The sequence below is a fragment of the Alosa sapidissima genome, chromosome 16, assembly GCF_018492685.1.
Source record: "Alosa sapidissima isolate fAloSap1 chromosome 16, fAloSap1.pri, whole genome shotgun sequence".
In the NCBI taxonomy this organism is placed as follows: Eukaryota; Metazoa; Chordata; class Actinopteri; order Clupeiformes; family Clupeidae; genus Alosa; species Alosa sapidissima.
The window spans coordinates 16187188-16206908 of record NC_055972.1 but is presented as its reverse complement, the minus strand read 5'-3'; the positions used below and the strand labels follow the sequence as shown (position 1 = coordinate 16206908).

Here is a 19721-nt window from a genome sequence, read left to right as displayed (position 1 = left end):
ACATTAATTTTTAAGATATAGCCTATGTAGGCAATGTAGCCTACGCCTAGTATGAAGCCTACAGGTAGGCCTATGGTGATTGAAAGGGATGGAAACAGGGAATGAAAATACCACCTCTGAATCCAAATATTTTCTGGTGAAATCGTATTTGATAAGATTGGAACATTATACATATCATCAAAACAATACTGTCATATCGTCTGTCATATCTAGCCTAGCCTACATCATCATCATTAATTTGACAACGAACCACAAAAATTCCAACAGCCCCACTCCTCTCCTGATGTCGCACTACTACCTGGAGGAAAGCATCGCGAGAATTGGTTGCCTTGGCTGCAGTACAGAGTGACGCTAGAGGATGTTTGAGGTTTAGCGGCAGAGAAATCACCCGAAAATTGCCAGACTAACGGAGGTAAACGGCTCTCGGCCAGAGAAGGTGAGTCGGAGAACACCGTCTTTAGGATACTTTTTAAATTATTATTTTTTCACTGTGGTGGACAGGAGAACAGCAGAGTGACAGTTAATGTTGTTTAGACTTGGAGAAGTTATTGTAGCTAGCTACGCACATGCACATGTCTACAAGAAATTCAGAGTGACGTTCACCTTAAGGATGCATCAGACCCCATCTACCGTTGGAAGGACTGATGCTAGCATAGCCTTTTTATTTCGCGCGTACCGATCCGTAAATACGATTGATTAGTTTATTGCGTTGCATTGAAAGGAGGGACAACGTATTGTTAAGATACCTGTTTGCAAGTTTGTTACCATCAAGCTGTTGAATTCCAAAACAGCAAACTAGCTAACCGTAGTCTGTGGAGGACAGCCGAAAGCCCATGTAACCCGCTGACAAAGCAATCGCACCCCACTGCTAGCTATCTAATGAGTGCCTAATTAGTGCTGCTGAAAGCTACATAACCACGCCAATGTCCAGGTTCCCCCCACCCTTTACTTACTTGTGTTTGATTATTTCGTTTTCAGTCCGTATTTCGATTTTTGCTCACTGCAGCAGAGGGTGTCGGTGTCGTTGGCTGACAACACCACAGAACCCATGTGTTCGCTGAGTCTAGTCTAAACTATTGATATGCCATCAGAAAGCGCTTGCTGGATCCAAGCAAGATGCTTTTTTTTCTGTCCGCAGTAGGGCATTTGTTAGATTGCCTTCTAGGTAGCGTTTGTTTGAAAAAGAACAGGAGACTTGTGGTGTGTGAATTATATTTTTCTTGTAACGCCAACTATCTGCGGCATACTAGATGAGAGGCTATCGATATGTTGATGCAGAAATGAGTTGATGAAAGCGCATTTTAGAGCAGAAACAACTGGTGAACTCTGACTGAAAAATCTAACGCTAGCTTCAGGGGTAACGATTAGTCACACTCATTGTCTTTTAATGCAGTGTTTTACACGCCTGTAGGACAGGCAGATCTCGGTGAAAATGCCAGCACAACTGAGGATTAGATATGAGCATGTCTTCAACGTTATCCCTAAACGTGTTCAGTTGGTCACCTGAAAGATTTTGGATGCATTATTAAGTGATCTATAAATAAATCACAATGTGTCATGTAAATTGTACCGCGGTTCATCATGAATAACTTTAACATGACATTTTCCTGTACGGCAACACGTTTATTTCAACACCACTCCGACATGATTCAGGGGATGGCATTTTATCTCTTCACTCGAAATGCTAAAAAAGGAATTGGCACACTTAGGAGGGAATCTAAAACGGGATGGTGGAATATCGGTGGAATTATGCAGCAGAGGGCCAGAAGTTTTGCGGAAAGTTCACTTCCCTGCTTATTCCGTGGGCTTTAAATTTTAAAAAACCTTTTTAGAATTTGAGGAAGCACTTCTCCCACGTGAGCGCAGCTGAACCTACCAAACCGGTGCAGATTTTGGCATAACTCCTCAGTTCTGCTTCAGTAGTGTCACGTAAGAGCAGCCTAGGAATACCTAACGTAGGACTAAGGGACTTGTTCTAAATCAGAGAGATGGCTGACATTGCCTGTTTTGACATTCTCTCTCTCTCTCTCTCTCTCTCTCTCTCTCTCTCTCTCAGAGATTAGCTGAGAAAAAATAAATGTGAGTCCTGGCATGCATGCCAAATTAGAGGAGGATTGTTATGTAAAAATTGAGATGAATAAATTAACATACTGATGGTCACTTCTGGCAGAGTGCTTCAAGGCAGGCGTTCCCATGCATTCATCAGTGCTGAGTAGACGAGTGGGAGGTGTTGGCGTGTATAATGTTTGGTAATGCAGTGACTCAAGGTAGTGTACAAGGAACAAGACTAATTGGTTGTAGGCAAAATGCATGCTGGCAAGTTTTTTTTTTCAGATTCAGCCTGTGGAGAATGCTCATGAAAAGCAAATTTCAGGCATTTTTCTCCTCTCATATGATGTTCTCACCACAGGAAAACATTGAGCTGAAATCAGAACACAGATTTTCATGCTTAATTCAAATGTTTCTTTTGTTCAGTGAGGAGTTTCTCTCTAGATGAGCTATAGGTTCCAGAGCGATTAGCATGCCTTCTTATTGCTTTGTAAAGCTTACTGAAGTTGTCATCAGTGGGGTGAATTGCATAATTCAGTGAGTTTGAGAGCCACTGAGTAATGATTTTTGGGGTGTGGTGAAAGGTCAGAGAGCGTTCACCCATTGGACTAAGATGGAAATGTGAAGTGACCGAAGTGTCAAGATATAGACCACCTCCAATCATGAAACAAAGTGAACATGAGGCTATCCTCCTTTTGTTTTGGTTTGCATATTAATGTAGAATCCTCATTACTGGCTTTGAATTTTACAGAAACATCTCAGTTCTGTTTTGATAAAGCGTACATGTTACAAGGTGCAAGTTAGGCCTCAACTCTTATTGAAAAATGGGGGGGGGGGGGGGGGGGGGGAGATGAAGATGTCTTCCTTTTCAGTGGCTGCCCAGGTGACTGCTATCCTGGTTTCCCTGGTCAGTCTCTGATTAGACCTCTCCCTACTTAGGACTCTGAGGAAGATGCATGAAGCATCGAAACGTTAGTCCCTTTTGTGCACCTTAATTAAAGTTTATAGCTATTACTACATCTGTGCTGCTCCGAATTTTTACTTTTAGTATAGACCTCTCCCTACCTCAGCACCTTCCAGGCGGATGCACAGGCATTGAAAATGTACACCTTTCACAAGCAGGAATCATTATGTGTGTGCCTTTTTTTTAAGCTGCATTAGAAGAAAGAGAGAGAGCGAAAGAGAGGAGAGAATGACAGACAGGTACAGTAACCTGCTGTAGAAGAGGTTGTAGTAGAGAGAGAGAGAGAGAGGGAGAGATTGCGCAGGAAATGAGTGCTGCACATGCATGGGGAATTGGATGGTTTCTGGTAGGATGATTACCTTGTGATGGGATGATGGGTGGGTGGTTGGTCGCTTGACTATGTTTAAAAAAAAAAAAAGAAAAAAAAAAAAAAGTGCACTCCAGCCTCTGAGTCATCCCCCCACAGCCTGCCACAGTAATGGCTTTGTACTGGTTTGCAGTGAGTGGGTGACGTCACCTTCTCATTCTCTGTCGCCTTTGTGTTCCGGATGGCAAGGTGCAGTGCTGTTCTTATTGAAAATGTAGCCTATTTACCAGTACTGGTGAAGCTGTAAACTTTATAACATCACTGCAGAATGTCCAACCTAGTGTGCCTTTGTGAAGCGGGGGTACATTAACATTAACAACATAGGCTATATATGATTAATGATCATTTCATTTACTGTGTTGGTAGAGGAATAATACGTGTCAAAACAATCAAATCCAGCATTTTGGAGTGTCACGCATTAATAACAATTACAGAAATGATTCCATGGTGTCTACAGTTGTTTTGACACGTATTATTCCTCTACCAACACAGACATACTGAGCAAGGTAAATTATGGAGCTAAGAATAGTGGAAAACAGGTTGGACACCATCTGCTCATTCTGTTCTGATGACAGAACGTATAAAAAGAATCAAAAGAGAAAATAGTTTACCTGTAGAGTTGTAGGAACTTGCTAACCTTCAAATATAGATTTCTGTGCGCACTCCTTTCCCATGGACAATGACAATAGGGCCCTGTTATCGAACACATGAGTTATACAGTGCTACTGAACCATGTGCTAATACAAACTGACATTGTTTGACCTATAGATTCATTATTTGATATCTGTGCAGGCTGCTTCTCTGTTGGTTTTGTCACAACATGATAAGATGCTGACCATAGATTCAGCAAATCAGATTGGAATCAGCTTTAAGTTATTGGCCAGGTTTGCATAAACAAACAAGGAATTTGACTAAGGTTAATCTTTGCTCTCGGAGTACAACAGTCACTTAACATATAAAGAATAAAAACAGAAAGGTCAGTAAGAAATATAAAAAATACTGTAATAGAAATATATATAAAAAAGTAACATTATAAGAGTAATAAGAATAAGTGTGCAGGGTGAATGAATAGTATGAAGAGCAGTAGAATATGGCTATGTATTAAGTGTAATTACAGTATGTAAATTTGTAAATAAATAGAACACTATGGGTGGAATAGGGTAGTGCAATTGTCCGGGTGGGGATGTCCGCAGCTGGGGATGTCCGCCTCCTTGTTGTCCCTGTCAAGGTTGCCATGGTTGGGACACCTCAACAGGCACAGGCAAGATACAATATGGGTACACTACACACTATGCTTACAGTTGATGGATTAAATTACTAGTATGCATACAGTGGACACTGGACAGTGGATACATGAAGTTATCAGAGATACAGTTGGTACATTCAAATACGTATCCTGATAACCTGTCCTTTGTAAATTCACACTAACACTTTGGCTTCTGCAGTTCATATCACATGTAGACTAATTATGAAGCTTTCATGTGCTGTGCAGAGGTTGGTTGAAACTTCAGTGAATCATGAAGTTACCACTGTGGCCGTGTCATCCAGTCTGACTTCGTTCTTGGTCACATTTTGCTTAATAATGAGTCTTCGTATGGTTTTAAAGAGTGGCCTGTTGCAAACTTGTAGGCTAATTAAAAAATGGTTGGTTGGCCTACTACGATCATTGCTTGACAGAGCAGGAGTGAATCCTGAATTATTCAGAAGAACACTGTTAGGTCTACCCACAACAGGAAAATCTGCCCCCTTGATAATGGGAAATGGTTCAGAAAAATACAATGGACAAAAAAAGTGGGTTAGACACCGGTAGGTTAAAAGAAGGACAGGCATTGCACAGACCTGGCCTGACTGCAATGTGCAATCCATTCCTGAGAATCATGTGAGGTTCCGTTCTGACAACACAAAGGATTCCACAGTGATGAGTAGAAGGTTTGTGCAAGTCAGTGGGAGCTGAACAAGGCATTTGTGGATGGTTTACTGCTGAATACTTCTGACACGACGCCTTGGTTTTGGGGCCATTCTCTGACCCTGCCATGACATAATAGGTCAGGTGAGGTCGGCTGGAAGTGAACACGGTAAATTGGAATCCGGTGATGATGACCGATTTTATTCAGATTTGTAGCTGGCCTGTTGAATTGTTCTTTGAGGACAGTTAATCAATTAAGCAGTCACATATTTTTAATTGCGTCTTAGCAGCACAGACCACTCGCCTCTCCCATGCTTATTTTGAACTCATTTAAAGAAAGTCAAGATCCTATAAACAACAAAGCAATACCCCATCCCATTGATGAAGAACATGTTGTATAACACCCTAAGCATTGTTGATAATGATTTGTTGACAGTTTTGTACAAAGAATATTATTCTCTCCCCGTTAACAAAGACCTGGGAACTTCCTGATTTCTCTCTGACTCTTTCATGATAAATGGACATTTCTCAGAAGTGTTGTGAAGAAAACACTCATGCTGTGTGGAACAAAGTTAAGGTAGTGAAGCTCTGAGCACTACATTAATAACAGCCTAATATAAGTCATCTCCTCCTGTGTTTAATCATCTCTCTGGCCATCTTTTATCTGTTTGTTTAACCAGCGGTTCCTGTTAGCTTGTACTGAGGTAAAAAGTCTGTTGTTATGGTGTTTGTGTTATTTCAAAGAGAAAACCTCTTGAACATGCCGGTAATGCATAGTCTGTTTTTCCCTGCACCCACAATGAAAAAGCCTGCTCTCTCCACCCACTGAAAATCAGGAGCAAAACTGATTTCAGGAGGTTCCTCCTCTGGTGCTGACAGCCTTGGTGAACTGAAGGAATATGACCAATTTAGCTTACTTGCAGAAGAGAACTAGACCCATTATCTCATATACTTTGACTAAAAAACTCTTGCTTGTGTTTTGCCATGTCTGGTAAGGTCAGAAGATCGAGAGAATGGACCATGGTGGGCTGACCATGGTGCATTCTCAGTTAGATGGCACTAAAATCCAGCCTTTCTATAGGCATGAACTTGTAGCTGAATGTTTCCTTGTTGTAAAGAAGGTTTGTGTAGCCAAAAATAGTCGATCAGATGTCTCATGCTATACAACATTTTGTTCATTAAATGGGTTAAAATAGTAGATATTAGATGGCTACACTTGGGCAGTATACATTTGGACAAAGGTCATTCATTCATTCATGCATTCAACCTTTATTTATTCTCTGAGGTTCATTGAGGGTAGTCCTCATTTTCAGTGAATCCGAGATTAACAATGAAATAACAAAATATATCTTATAATAATTGTGATAAAGGCCTATAAATAAAACAAAATAAAATAAATAATAGGATAACCTACATAACATTATAGAGGAGCAGGGCTCTAGACTAACTTTTTTTCTTAGGTGCACCCAAATTTTCAACCACATCACATTTAACACTGCAGCAGGTTCACTTTTTTTCCTTAATTACTGTCCTATATAGGTTGTCCTATGACTTATGATTTACAATTCTACAAGAAAAGTGACTTAATGAAGTGTTGGTGCTTTGAGTGCTTCACTGAGCTGAAATTTAAACTTAAAACATCTCGATGAATTCAAGATGAATTAAATAAAAATAACAGTGAGTAAATTAACAGTGCACGTCTTTTAAGGGCTTCAAACTGCACATCTCATGGCTCAATGTCTTACAGACTATCCTTCCTGATCTTTAGGCCTTGGCTAAACCAGCTCGCCATGCTAGCATCTTCCATAGAAGCTAGAGCACAATTTAAAGAGATGTTCCAAGTAGCCTGGGGGATTTTTATGTGATTTTGCAATGATGATTGCAATAATCATTTGACAGCCCCACAATGCAATTTACTTTTTAATTTTAGTATTTTTAAATTTTCAATAAGAACATCACTATGGTTAATGCAGTAACGAAATGGTAGGCCTATTATTATCTATCGATCTAAATGTGTCCATTCAATTCACCGTACACAATGACCACAGTTATTGTGACCACACTGTAATGCAACTACATCCACTCTGTTTATCTGACGGGTCTCTCTCTCTCTCTCTCTCTCTCTCTCTCTCTCTCTCTCTCTCTCTCTGCAGCACACACATTTTTAAATTTACACACAGGCACTGGGCCATGGCCAATCAGAGGGGAGGTCCCGCCCTTCACTATCTGTGATTTGTTTAAACCACGATATTGGCCAAATATGTGTCTGTTATTGAACCAAAGGTAGAGTTTCAATGCGGACACTTTTTCCTCTCTCGAATAGCTAGTCCCACCGGTGCAAACTCCGATTTTTTTTTTAGTCGCACTTTTGAAAAATTAGGTCGCAAATTGGTCGCACTCTGGAGCCCTGAGGAGGAAGGGAAAATAAAACTACATCAAATATTAATAATAAAATAATATACTAACATAATAACATTTACTTAAAACGGGTACAATTGGACATAGGAAGGTTTGTGATTTGTGATTACAGATCTGAATTGATTATAGGAACATAGAGGGTTCATTTTTATATTACATTCAAGATTATTCCAGGGGCACCATAACAAAAGTCACTTTCGTGCTGTCAATATAGTGTGACATTTTGTATATGGGCATTTGGACAATGATGTCTGTTTGGGTTCTTATGGTCCCAATTATTGTTATGGTCTGAGCTCTATGAAGGCTCTTCTAGTTTTTTTCTAGATTTGAAGATAACAAAGGCCGAGTGTACTCTCAAAAGAGCCTTTGGATTTTTGATGGATTGTTGATGGATTGCTTTGTGCCACCACTGCAAGAGTCTTGTTGAAGGAAATAACTTCTCACAGGGTACAGATGGTGGAAAAAAAGTTTTGATTCAAATGAAAAGTAAACAGACACATTGAAAAAAAAAAACTTAAACTAACCATAAGTCTGATTAGTGCAAAACCGTGGGTAAGGCTAACATTTATCTTCATTAGCCACTGATCTTTATTGTCAAATTAGTAAATCCATTATTAAGAGATAAGCACAGTGCCTATTCCATTATGTCTACAGTGCTTGGTATGCATTTGGTGGTAGAGGGAGGGATTGAAACCACAGAAAAGCTTTGCCCTCAGAGTGACGCTGTGAGGCTTGTCCCTTTAAAGATTTAGAAAGTCACAGGAGGTAGGCGGGAAGAGGGGAGGGGCTTCCTGAGGAAACAGGTGTGTGCCGATAGGGATGATGTCATTGTTTCTAGTGTCACCTGTGGAGACTTGCGTGAAGTTCTCTGGTAATATAGCAGCTGTCATGTTCCGGACTCGGATGAACGACCACCCCATTGTGGTGAGTACCCAAAACGCCGCCTCTGACATGTTAAGAGAGCCTTTTGTGTCAAAGGGAAAGGTTATCTTACACGAGTATGGGACAAATGGGATTAGCTGGGGCTTTGGTGGTTGGCAGGTGTGACAAATGCTCAGCAGTCAATGAATGAAACTGTAGTAGCCTAAGTAAACCTTCTGACGGCCACATTTACCTACACAGAGGCTTAGGCACTACACACTCTTTCAGTCACGGAGGATGGCTAATGTGCAATAGACACAAGGCACCAAGTTTGAATTGAATTTTCAGTTAAAATATCCAGTCTGTGCAATGGCAGAGTTCTGTTGTTATGTAGGACTAATTGTGCTTGTTTATTGGCTGCTGGCTGAGATTAGCATACCTACATCTGCTTGTGTAAACACTGAGGGCTTGTTCTGTGTGTGCACCCTTATGGTTTATGTAGCTTCTGCCTGTTTGACTCATAATGAGCGCAGGAGTCGAAAGGGCACCATGCCTGTGTGGTGTGCAACTGAGGGAAATGCCTCTGGAGATGATGTCATATCTAGAGGAAAATTTTGCATGGCTGGATGCTGGAAACGGCCTCCATCCTCTCCTTGACTTGTCGGTAATGGAAAAGTGTTTTTCCCTAAGCCTTGATGCCTTTGTTATGTCTTGTTTTATTTAAAGCCGCATTGGCAAACCTTTTTTTTTTTTAGCCTAATAACTGTTGGTTGATTTATGCCAGACCTGTTTTGTTGTGAATATCTTGTCATTTGTCCTTGCCAGATCAGAGAGAGAGAAAAAGAGAGAGAGAGACAGAAACAGAAACAAACGGTGACTCAGAACAGTGTCATCCTCTTGAAAAGTGACTAAAGAAAGACGTACAGCACGTCCACCCCTGACCCTGCCCCGTTGTCCAAATTAGACTGTTGTGAAGTGCACAGTTAACAACAGTGATTGGTACTGTCTTCGTTCCTTTTATCTTAACTCATTAGACCATGGCTTGATTGCATGAGTAATTGAGGAGCCAACGCTGAGGGAAATGTGCTCAGGGTTAATCATCCGACAGGGTAGGCACAGTCTGTGAGTGTGTGGGTGGTGCCCTTCAAAGGGTGATGTCATACAGGAAGTGGACAAAGTGGACACAATATTTGCTGAGCACTACTCGTCCTAATCTCAGTTTTTTTCTCCTGGCTATTTGGATAGGTGGTGGTGTTTGTTGTTACACCAGAACAGGAGCAAGATGTGGTAGTTGTTGTTGTGCTATGCTGTTCAGGAGACAGGTGAGGTCTTCAAACGCAAAACCTTTTGACACTACTTGTTCTCTATGAGACTAGTTGTAGAAAGAAAATTGCCAATATTTTATAGTTTATATTCAGGGAAAAACAGGTTATTGTGCCAGCCAATAAAACACTAGTGGACTAGCATGGATTGAATTTAATTAAACATACACACTCACAGACTGAAAAAAGTATAAACCAAAAAATGTTAATTGGATTGCTTTTGGACCTCACTTTGTAAATAGGCCAGACAAAGCCTTTGGGGTTAGAATAGAGGAAGCGTGTCTTTGAACTGAAAGAGGTGGCATTGTTACCGGTACAATTCTTTGTTTTCAACATCAGCATTTGTCTTGGGGTGGGGGTGGAGGGGTTTGCTTATGATGGGAAACTGTTCTAATTCCCAACACAAACCGCTTGACAAATACCAAAAGAATCAAGGCATTGTTCCCCCCGACCCCCTTTCAGGAAATGTTGTATTAAGCTTGTCAGTAGTTACACATTAGCCCTATTTTTTTCTGAGCTGCTCTTGCTGGATAGAGATTGAGTTTATGATACGTTCTGTAATTTGTGTAAGTTAAGGCTTATGGCTTGCTTCAGGCCACTGACTTCAGAAGTGTCTGCTCTGTACAGTCCCACCATCCAATAGGGTAGGCTATATCCATAAAGGTATGTGTACAGTACAACGGAATACATGTAGCCTAGGCTTTGATGAAATTATAGGCTACGAGGCTATGGGATTCTATAAGGCTACATATTGCTTGAATCGTGTGTCTGAGACAGAAATGATTATTGTATTGCTTGATGAACAGTCTTCATTTCAGTTCCACAGTTTTGTTTTAGTAATGCTGTCTACTGTAGCGCTAAAGTCCTATGACTTACCAACAGTGGGAACAACAAACTCAGGAGCCGCAGACAGATCTTCTTAGATCTGCATTAAATCAGATTTAAATTGCCATGATGTAATTATGCATCCTTTCTTGTGTTATCATGGCCACTTTGTTGAGTATTGGTCTGATATGCTAATATGTGAACATGAAGGGAATAGCATACTGTTTTTTCCCCTTTGGGATATAAATTAATTGAACATTGCCTGATGTATCTTTTCTCCTCTGAACTTGTAGATGCAAGGTTCCATTAAGGTCTCCTCGTCTGTTATAAGCGAATGATGATGGACCTAGATAACAAGGAGTTAGCAGGGAGTTCTGTAAGAATGAAGGCTCCAGTGGTTCACACAGATAGTGAGAGGGTCATTTGTTTTGTTGTGGCACATGGACAATCTCTTTTTGGACACCATGGGCCACAATGTTTTACACAGATAGAGACCCATGGGAATAACCCAGGCGATGGCTCCCTCCCTCCGTCTTACACACAGACTATGGGCCTGGCCTGTTTTTCCCCCCTTGCCTGGCTCAACTCCAGATTAAACTGTAACATTGCCCTGTTAATTATCCATGGGTGGAGAAGTAGCATCCAGCACTGGGTGTAATTTTCATTTAGCCATCAGAAAGCCTGTAAACATGTCTGCTGCACAGACGTCCACCAAGCTCCTGAAGCACAACAGAACTCACTTCATCCTTTTCATTTTTTGTTTCCTTTCAAAATGCCATTTAAGGTATTTGCCATTTTAAAATATTATTTCTGCAAACAGTGTTTGAAAATCCTCTAGTCTCTGAATAGAGTGGTGCCAGAGCCTAGGTATTAAACATTTTAAAACCAACTTTTGGAGCTTCCTTGATGTATAAAAGTAGGCTGCTTTGTAATGCCAGACTGGTCTATTCTAGTGTGCACAGAACTAACATAACAGTTTGCATCAGGCCAGTAATTGTTTACTTTTGGTAACTGACATAACACAACTAAGAAATTGTTAAGATTAGGTCTTTAACATCTTTGATATGACATAATACTTGGGAAGATTATCTTTGTTACATCAAATGTTATGTTATCCCTTTAAAATACTGTACACAGGCATAACAATACTTTGTATATTGTTAGGAAGACAACACATGTGTTTGATATCCAGAAGAGTACATGTGGATGTTTTTTACAGCTCAGAATAAGAATCAAGAGTATTTATATGGACGATATATTTAGGCCAATAATGTATTAATTTTCTTTCGTTACCGTGGGACCAATAACTTGGTCTCTACACCAATAGCAGAATATTTCCATGAATTTCACGAGTCATTTAAGCTCGACGCATCATTGCAAGCTTTAATTTTCATGCAGCATACTGTCGCAGCAGGACGTAAACGGATTTTGTGTGCGCCTATTTTCTCCAAGCCGACCGCCCTCTAGGCATCGCGGCAAATACCATGGAGAGAATTTCTTGCATTACACATGACCACTGGCAGTTTAAAACTTGCACTGCTGCAATCGGAGTTGTTTCTCAGCTGTATGAAAGTGCATCGAGTGTCAACTTGGCACTTTCCGCCCGGCTGGTGTAGGGGTATTGTCATTGTTCCCAACGACAGGTAATGGCGTCACCCTTCCCCCCGCCCAGCTCTTCACTCTGCTGCTAGCAATGTATTATAAAGAGTTCAGTGCACACAGTAATTGGTGAGCAGAAAATGAATTCAGCTCTCCGAAATACCCGACTGGCGAAGCTAACGTTACTCACCGTGTTAGAAACAGAACTGCGGAAAACTTCTCAGATTTGACTTTGGTCAGCACGGGATGCATTTGTAGCAAAAGTGGATGAGAAAAGGTAAGTTGCTTTGTTTAAGGATAACAAGATTGAAAGACGAGACCGGATGAGGATTCATGTTAGCGACACACTGATTTATTTTTTACAATGGACATGCAACTTATTTCATGTGAAAAGGTAACATTTGCAATTGAAAAGAGAGAATGATTATTTTTAGTGATTAGGAAGTATTTTCATGCTATGCATTTAGGATGTGGGCTACACTAGGAAACGTTAGTCTTCCAGTGTTAGATCTTAACTAAAACTTTTGGAATGCTAGTTTTAGCACAACACAGCTGCTTCCCTGAAACTAAATACTTTGCTTGCCTTTCCCATTCATTCGACACGTTTTCTCTTTATCTTAAGTAACTTCCAACGACACATAAACACCACATCCGTCAAGCCGATGGACCTGTAGCTTTACCGCTAACTAGTTTAGCAACAGGCAACTTGAAATACCGTTACAATGTTCACATTTGTGGCTTGTGCGCTCGTCTTGCACTCGTCTCGAAATGCGTAGAAGAAATTATTTTATTTTTGGTGTAATTAAAATAATAACTAGGCTACTGTATTGTGTATAACATTGTATATAAAACGGTTACAGCGTTTGTCTGTCAAGTAAGGAACTTAAATATTCTTAATAAAAATCCGACTTGAGTGTTGTCGCACTTGCATAGTATGCGTACACTACAAGTTTTCGCACTTGCATAGTGTACACCTGCTAACTTGTGCACAAGAATATGTAAGTGGCTTCTTTAGTGTATATGTCTAGATTTGCCGGGACAGACTTTAGCATCAGTTGCAACTTGCACGCTTTTTTATAGCCTTCCACTTGGTAGATGCAGATGTCCAGTCGTCGAAAATCAACAGTGCGTTTGCCTCATGTGCACCACAGACTGCAAACGCACAGATGGATCATTCTAACCTGTGAAAACCTTGGTCAGTCAATGCTCCTGTCTTGCTTTCATGCTTGCTCATTAGCCCAGTTGATGTGGGTAGTGAACATGTAATTAACCCTTTCTCATCTCTTCTCAAGAGTTTTCTCCTTTTATATTCTGTATGATCAATCACTTTTTGGATAGCATGCCCTCTTGCTTAGCTATGGCAATTGTGTTCAGCTTGCTTAGACCTACTACTCCACAGTTGGAGAATTACGCTGCCTTTATGTGCTCCTTCTCATTCCACGGAGCCAGGAGAAGACTCATCTTTTTGCCCTAGATTCTGGTGACCTCGCTGTCACACAGATGGTGAGAAGGAAAACAGCAGTAGTTGCCATGGCAAAGTGATGCTGAGGGCAGGGTGCCCACTGAACAAGATGTGCGGGCACTCTGAGTGTGTACCCAGGCCCAGGCTTACGATGGCAACCCCCACCACCACCCACATACCCTTTTTCAAGCTGCCCTGTGTGGCCATGGCAGTGCCCTGCCTGGATTCCTTCTCACTGCTTAATTCTTTCATTATGTGCAATTTCTCATGCATTCCCTTTCTGTCTTGCCCTCTCACGTCTTGTCTTTTTCTCTCTCACGCACTGTTTCTCTCCTCTCCTTTCTTTCTCTCTCTCTCTCTCTCTGCCGTGATCGCTCTGGAAATCATTTTATTATTTCATAGTCTGCCTCTTCTCATTCCTCTGCTGTCTCCTTCCATTACTCCCCCACTGGCTCCGTCTGTCACATTACAAAATGAAGAGGTACATCTTTGATGCCCTCGGTCATCTTTCACCTGCGCCCTCTCTTCTTTTTTCTCTGCTCCCACTCCCTCTCTTCTCTCCCCCCTTTTGTGGAGATTGCTCATGCCCAAATGTTTTGTGTGGGCATCCCGGCTCAAACACCTAAAGGGTCCACACCAGGAACAATAACTATAAAGATAGCTGTAACTATAACTATATTGGTGTTGTCATTGTTGTAGTTTGTGTGGATGTTGTTATTCATATTAGCTAGCACAATACTTTTTTGTTGTTACTGTTATTGTCATCGTTCTTGGTGTAAATGGCCGTTTACACCTCCACCATGGATATGACCTGAGATCTGTCCTTTTTTTCTGCACACAAACCTAATCTTTCTTAACTCAAAACACTTTGTTGAACAAAAAGGTCAAGCAGCCTACGCACAGTGCCATTTCTAGCACGGGTATTCATGACCTGAGTGGGCACGACTTCTGTTGTCTAGGCAATTCATTTCCTCTTCCATTTGAAGACCATTAGAATGCAGAATGGTTCTGAGTGGAATATGGTCTTTACTAGGTGCTGTTGGGACTGTGAATACCACGCACCCCTCTGCCAAAAAATGTTTGCTAACCCAGCTCTACTCCCAGGTAGGTTAGTGGTAGCTGATTACATAATATCAGTACTGCGATGTAAAGACAATTAGAAGGATGGCATTAATCCCCTAACAGCTGAGATTTACTGGCTTGCTAGCTCATGACAGATGTTTTGCCGTTTTTTTTTTTCTGCCTCCTTTTGTTGGTCAGGTGCCAGAGTTGAAGAGGGAGGGCCAAACCCCAGAGATGGAAAGTTGGCTGGTGGTCAGAGGAATATGCACTGGTTTGATGTGGATTATAGTTATACGGTTTGATTTAATGCTAAAGTTGATGTTGCATATTTTATCTTTTAAATCTCAACCCCCACTCACGCTCCCATTTTTGGCGCTGGTTTTCGAGGCGAAGATGGGCAGTTGAAGCGAAGTGTCAGACGGGTGTGACTTCACTAGGTGCTGAGGCTGGGCCAGCTTCATTAGCAGTGTGAACGTTGACTGCCGGCGTGAAAAAGTCTGATGTTATCAAATATGGTAGGCGGAGAAGAGTGCGAGTCATCTTCTCACCTCCGAGAATTAGAACATGCGACGGCCTAGTTACTCAGTCAGTCAGTCACCTTATTCCCTTTACTCGCTTTAACTCAGAAGTTTTCCGATGCTCACTGAAATTAAAGCAAAGAGTAGTATTTTGGAAGGGAGGTTAGCATTTTGTTAGCATTTTGTACCTGCGTTTAAAGCTGCTCAGTGTTGCTTGGCACAGGAAGAGGTTTAGTGGGCCACCCCAGCCCCAGGGCCTGGCAACCAGACATTGCGGTAGCTCGACCCTGGAGGAAAGCCAGGCGGCAGAATTAGAGGTGATTAGAGGGGGTGTCATGGGCCTATAGAGGCAGGGCCGCCCTCCACTCCTCTCCTCTCCCCTCCACTCCTCTCCCCTCCACTCCTCTCCTCTCCTCCGTCCAGAGACCACTGTGTTGCATAACCGCTTGAAGCTGGGCCCTGGAAAGGCTGCCAGTAAAGGTTTTTAGCCGTCTCCTACCTCCCCATTGATAAGTTTAATATGCAGTGATATGGAATTTGGGCTAGGGGTGGATTCGTGCTTTTGTGCTGTCTGCTTTTATACATATTTAATTCAAATTTTATCGCAGAATTCAGTCAAGGCTCATTTGTTTAATCCAAACCATATTTGAAATGGTGTGAGGCTGTTTAGGCTAGGCTATCCTCAGGAGACTTGCTATTGTTGTCATCCAAGCATTTAAGCAGTCAGCAGGCCCCCCCACACACACACACACAGTAAAGAAACCATAATTTAATTCTGACTCATTTGTAAAAACAGATTTCCTGTTTGTAATTGGCCACCTGATTGACGGGAAAGGCCGTACGACTGAAATTAGCTTAATGGCCTTCCAGTTTAGCTGTCGGATATTTTGACTTGCTATTTGTGTGCACAACGCTCTCTGTAAAAATAAATCTATTGAGTTTTGCTTTGTCTTATTAGGTCTGCTTGTATTGCGAACCCAGCAAGCGAAAAGGCCAAGTGTTATTACATCATAAGCTAATCAGGGGAAGCAGGGGGTTGGTTGTCCCCTTGTCCCTTACTGTGCTGTGACTTAATGGACTGCTGTTGGCTGATATCACTGGAATAAATTGATTTAAAAGTTGGAGGTGTTTTTATTCAAAGAACAATTACCAGTTAAAGGAAAATTCCGGTATTTAGCACTTTGAGTTCCTTTTCTGGTTTGTTTTGGATGAACTAGAGTGGTGGACACCGAAATTTTGACGATTGGTCCTGTCTCGACTTTTCTGACTGGTTTTGAATCGCCTTTACTGCTTCAGTGGTTGCCTACAGGCATGCACAAACATGTCCTTAAAACAACCCTTAACGTTCGTTTTCAAAACTGTGCAACTCACCGAGTGGTTAGTGGTGTTCGTTGGTTATTAAAATGAAATATGTTGCCGCAATGTATGATTTCCAGCTGTCTTATTTGCTATTGTGGAACTATTCAGTCACTAACAGACACCTCACAACCATGTATAAACTTCCACTCAATATTTGAGCCTGAAGCATAGACGGTGGCGCAGTAATATCAACGTGCAATGAGTCTTCCAACAGAAATCAATGGGATTTTACAAAATGCCAAATAAAACACGACAGAAACTGTATTTCGCTACGCTACTTGTTTTCGAACATCAACAAACACCACTAACCACTCGGTGCACAGTTTGGAAAACGAAAGTTAAGCATTGTTTTAGGACATGTTTGTGCATGCCTGTAGGCAGCCACTCTGAAGTTAAAGGGACACCAGGCAAGCCTGATGCTTTTTCTCTACGAAACTCCCCCTCGCTCGGTCTGAAGCTCTTTTCCTTTTCTTTGCGTCTTCCGTCAAGGGTTTTCGCTGCTTCTTCGCCGGCTCTGCCATTATACACATGTTTGCAACAATCTCTAGGGTTTAGTTAGCCTGCCTCTGTGCTGTAAACTGATCCTGCTTCGGTCGGCGGGTAGGATACACCGAACTTGCAAGTGGGATATTCTTCCTACAGGCAGTAGGGGCGGGCGAGAGAGCCTTCATTCGCCCCGTAATGAGTCATTTAACCGTATACCGACTTAGGAAGATGATTAATTAACACGAAAACGTTGCCTGGTGTCCCTTTAACAGTTCCTTCATATAAGAATATCTTAAGATAGAGACTTTGGAACATTCCAGGGGTGCCAAGCATCATTTGGCCTTTTAGCTTATGTCAGTTGGCGCAAAATGTGTGCTGGCTGGATCCTGATCTGAAGCAGATTGATGGGAACGTGCGTCCGTGGCCCCTGGGGGTGGCTAGCTCACCGCGTCCACATCCGTCTGGGGTGATTTGATGTGGCAAGCAGTCGTCGAGCAGGAAGCGACATCTTTTAGCATGCCGCCAAGCTCTGAAACCTCAGCTTCACTGTGGTGGCGGGGAAGGTCTGGTTTTGACTTGGTCGGCCTGTCGTGGTTTCACTGGCTGAAGTTGACAGCTCTGCAGAGACCGTCTGTGAGATCCAGACCAGACCAGACCAGACCTGTTTTGTTTTTGTCTTTTTACCCAGAATCATTCTCTTAGAATCTTTGAGTGTGTTGACATGTTATGTTGTGCTATTTATTATCTAGTGTATGTCATCTATTCTCATGCAGCTGTGATGAGGCCCACTGCAAATAACTACTGTTGGTATTGTAAGTAGACTTGTTTACCAGACTCTTGTGGTCTCCAGTCCAAGCCATGTGGTTGGCCTTGTTGTTTACCAGGACGGAGTCCCAGTAGGACCACGCTGTCATCTGATGGCTAATAAGGCCTCTCAGTAGACGAGCACCGTTACGTTATACCCCCCCCCCCACACACACACCCCTCCACCCCAGACAGATCCTTTGAGTAACGGTCCAGACTAATCCCAGCGTCTGATCAGGCTAATCCTCCTGCATGACCTGCTACTCACCTCCTCCCCCTCCACCACCGCAGCCCTCCTGTAGGAGCTGACTGCTGTGTGTGTGTGTGTGTGTGTGTGTGTGTGTCTGACTGCATCCCCACTTAAGGAGTTCTCCCGCCTAAAACTCTCGATGGTGGCCTGGCCACAGGGCTGGGAACTGACTTGTATCTTGCGAGCATATTTTCAGTCTGAGCCAGGGCTGTCACAACGGTTTCTGTGGGCGTAGGAAGCTGGGTGTGGACATGTTGATCTGACTGCCTCGCGGTAAACAAATCAAATCTGCTGCTCTCTGTATCAACCCTGTCCTCAAGCATTTGTAAACCGCGGGCCGTTCCGCCTTGCGTTTTTACTTGTTTTAGATACGTGCTTGCCGCCGAGTACGATTTCTCCAAAGTTTTGTGAGCAGAGCTTGCGCATTGTCCGCTGCCTAGCAACATGTTGCTGCTCTGCGTTGTGGTTTAAAATTCATTCGTCATGACTGTTTGTCTGAAGGTCACTTTGCGAGTCACGACACAGTCTCTGCAATTTACCTCATTTACTGTCCGTTTCCTGCATTTCTGTGACCACTGAGTGGCTCGGAACTCGCTGGAGGAAGCAATGTGTCCTGACTGCTCTGAGGAGGCCTGATTTAAGGGCCCGCGAGTCGGGAGTTCTTTCAGAACCACCGGCTGTGATGTGGTCTGGCGATGACATCAGAGGCGAGGGGGTCAACTGTGAGTCGGTGCCGGGTGAAGACTGCTCCGGGGCGGATCAACTGACCTCACACACTCACTGCCTGTGTTTGTGTAGGACGGTTGGAACGAAGTCACATTCTGTCTCCCTCTCTCTTGCCCTCTCACTCTCTCTCACACACACACACACACACACACACACACACACACACACACACACACACACACACACACACACAGTTGCTCGCTGGCTCTGTCTCTCTCTCTCTCTCTCTCTCTCTCTCTCTCTCTCTCTCTCTCTCTCTCTCTCTCTCTCTCTGTGTTTGGATTCGAAAGAAGAAAAGAAAAGAATGTTGTCTTTGTTTCTTTTTTGTCCTCTATCTCTCTCTTCCTCTTCTGTCCTATCTTCCACCCCATCAGGGTCAGGGCTTTGCGCTCATTGGCCTTTTTATGCTGTTAGCCTGTGTTGGTCTCCGTCATAGTGTCTTTGTCTGTTCCTGGAACAGTGCCCTGGAGCCAGCCTTCCTTAAAAGCACATCAGACAGTGATGTGCACAGACACATCCCAGCTGAAATCTTAACCAAACAAACACACACACATTCATTCTCACAAACACACACACATTCAGTCTGAGAAACACACACACACTCACACACACACACACACACACATTCAGTCTCTCACACACACACACAGATCTGACAGCCATTAAGCCCTGTTGGGGATGAACTGAGCACTGATCATATGAAATGCATGAATCTTGGAGTAATTACCCTGTGCATCAACCAC

At 42.6% G+C, this 19721-nt stretch overlaps 1 protein-coding gene and 1 long non-coding RNA gene across 2 annotated transcripts in view; both read left to right on the top strand.

Annotated features, from left to right (window-relative positions):
• Positions 1–223: 223 nt before the first annotated feature.
• LOC121684834 lies at positions 224–11562 on the top strand. Its single transcript, XR_006023205.1, has 3 exons — positions 224–436; positions 9811–9887; positions 11006–11562. It is a non-coding gene; the product is annotated as an uncharacterized LOC121684834 (long non-coding RNA).
• Positions 11563–12396: 834 nt separating this feature from the next.
• The window catches only part of usp54a (ubiquitin specific peptidase 54a), a 51474-nt gene continuing 44149 nt past the window's right edge, over positions 12397–19721 (top strand). Inside the window, 1 exon segment of the mRNA XM_042066208.1 lies at positions 12397–12588. The gene's annotated coding sequence lies outside the window, so the exon portion shown is untranslated.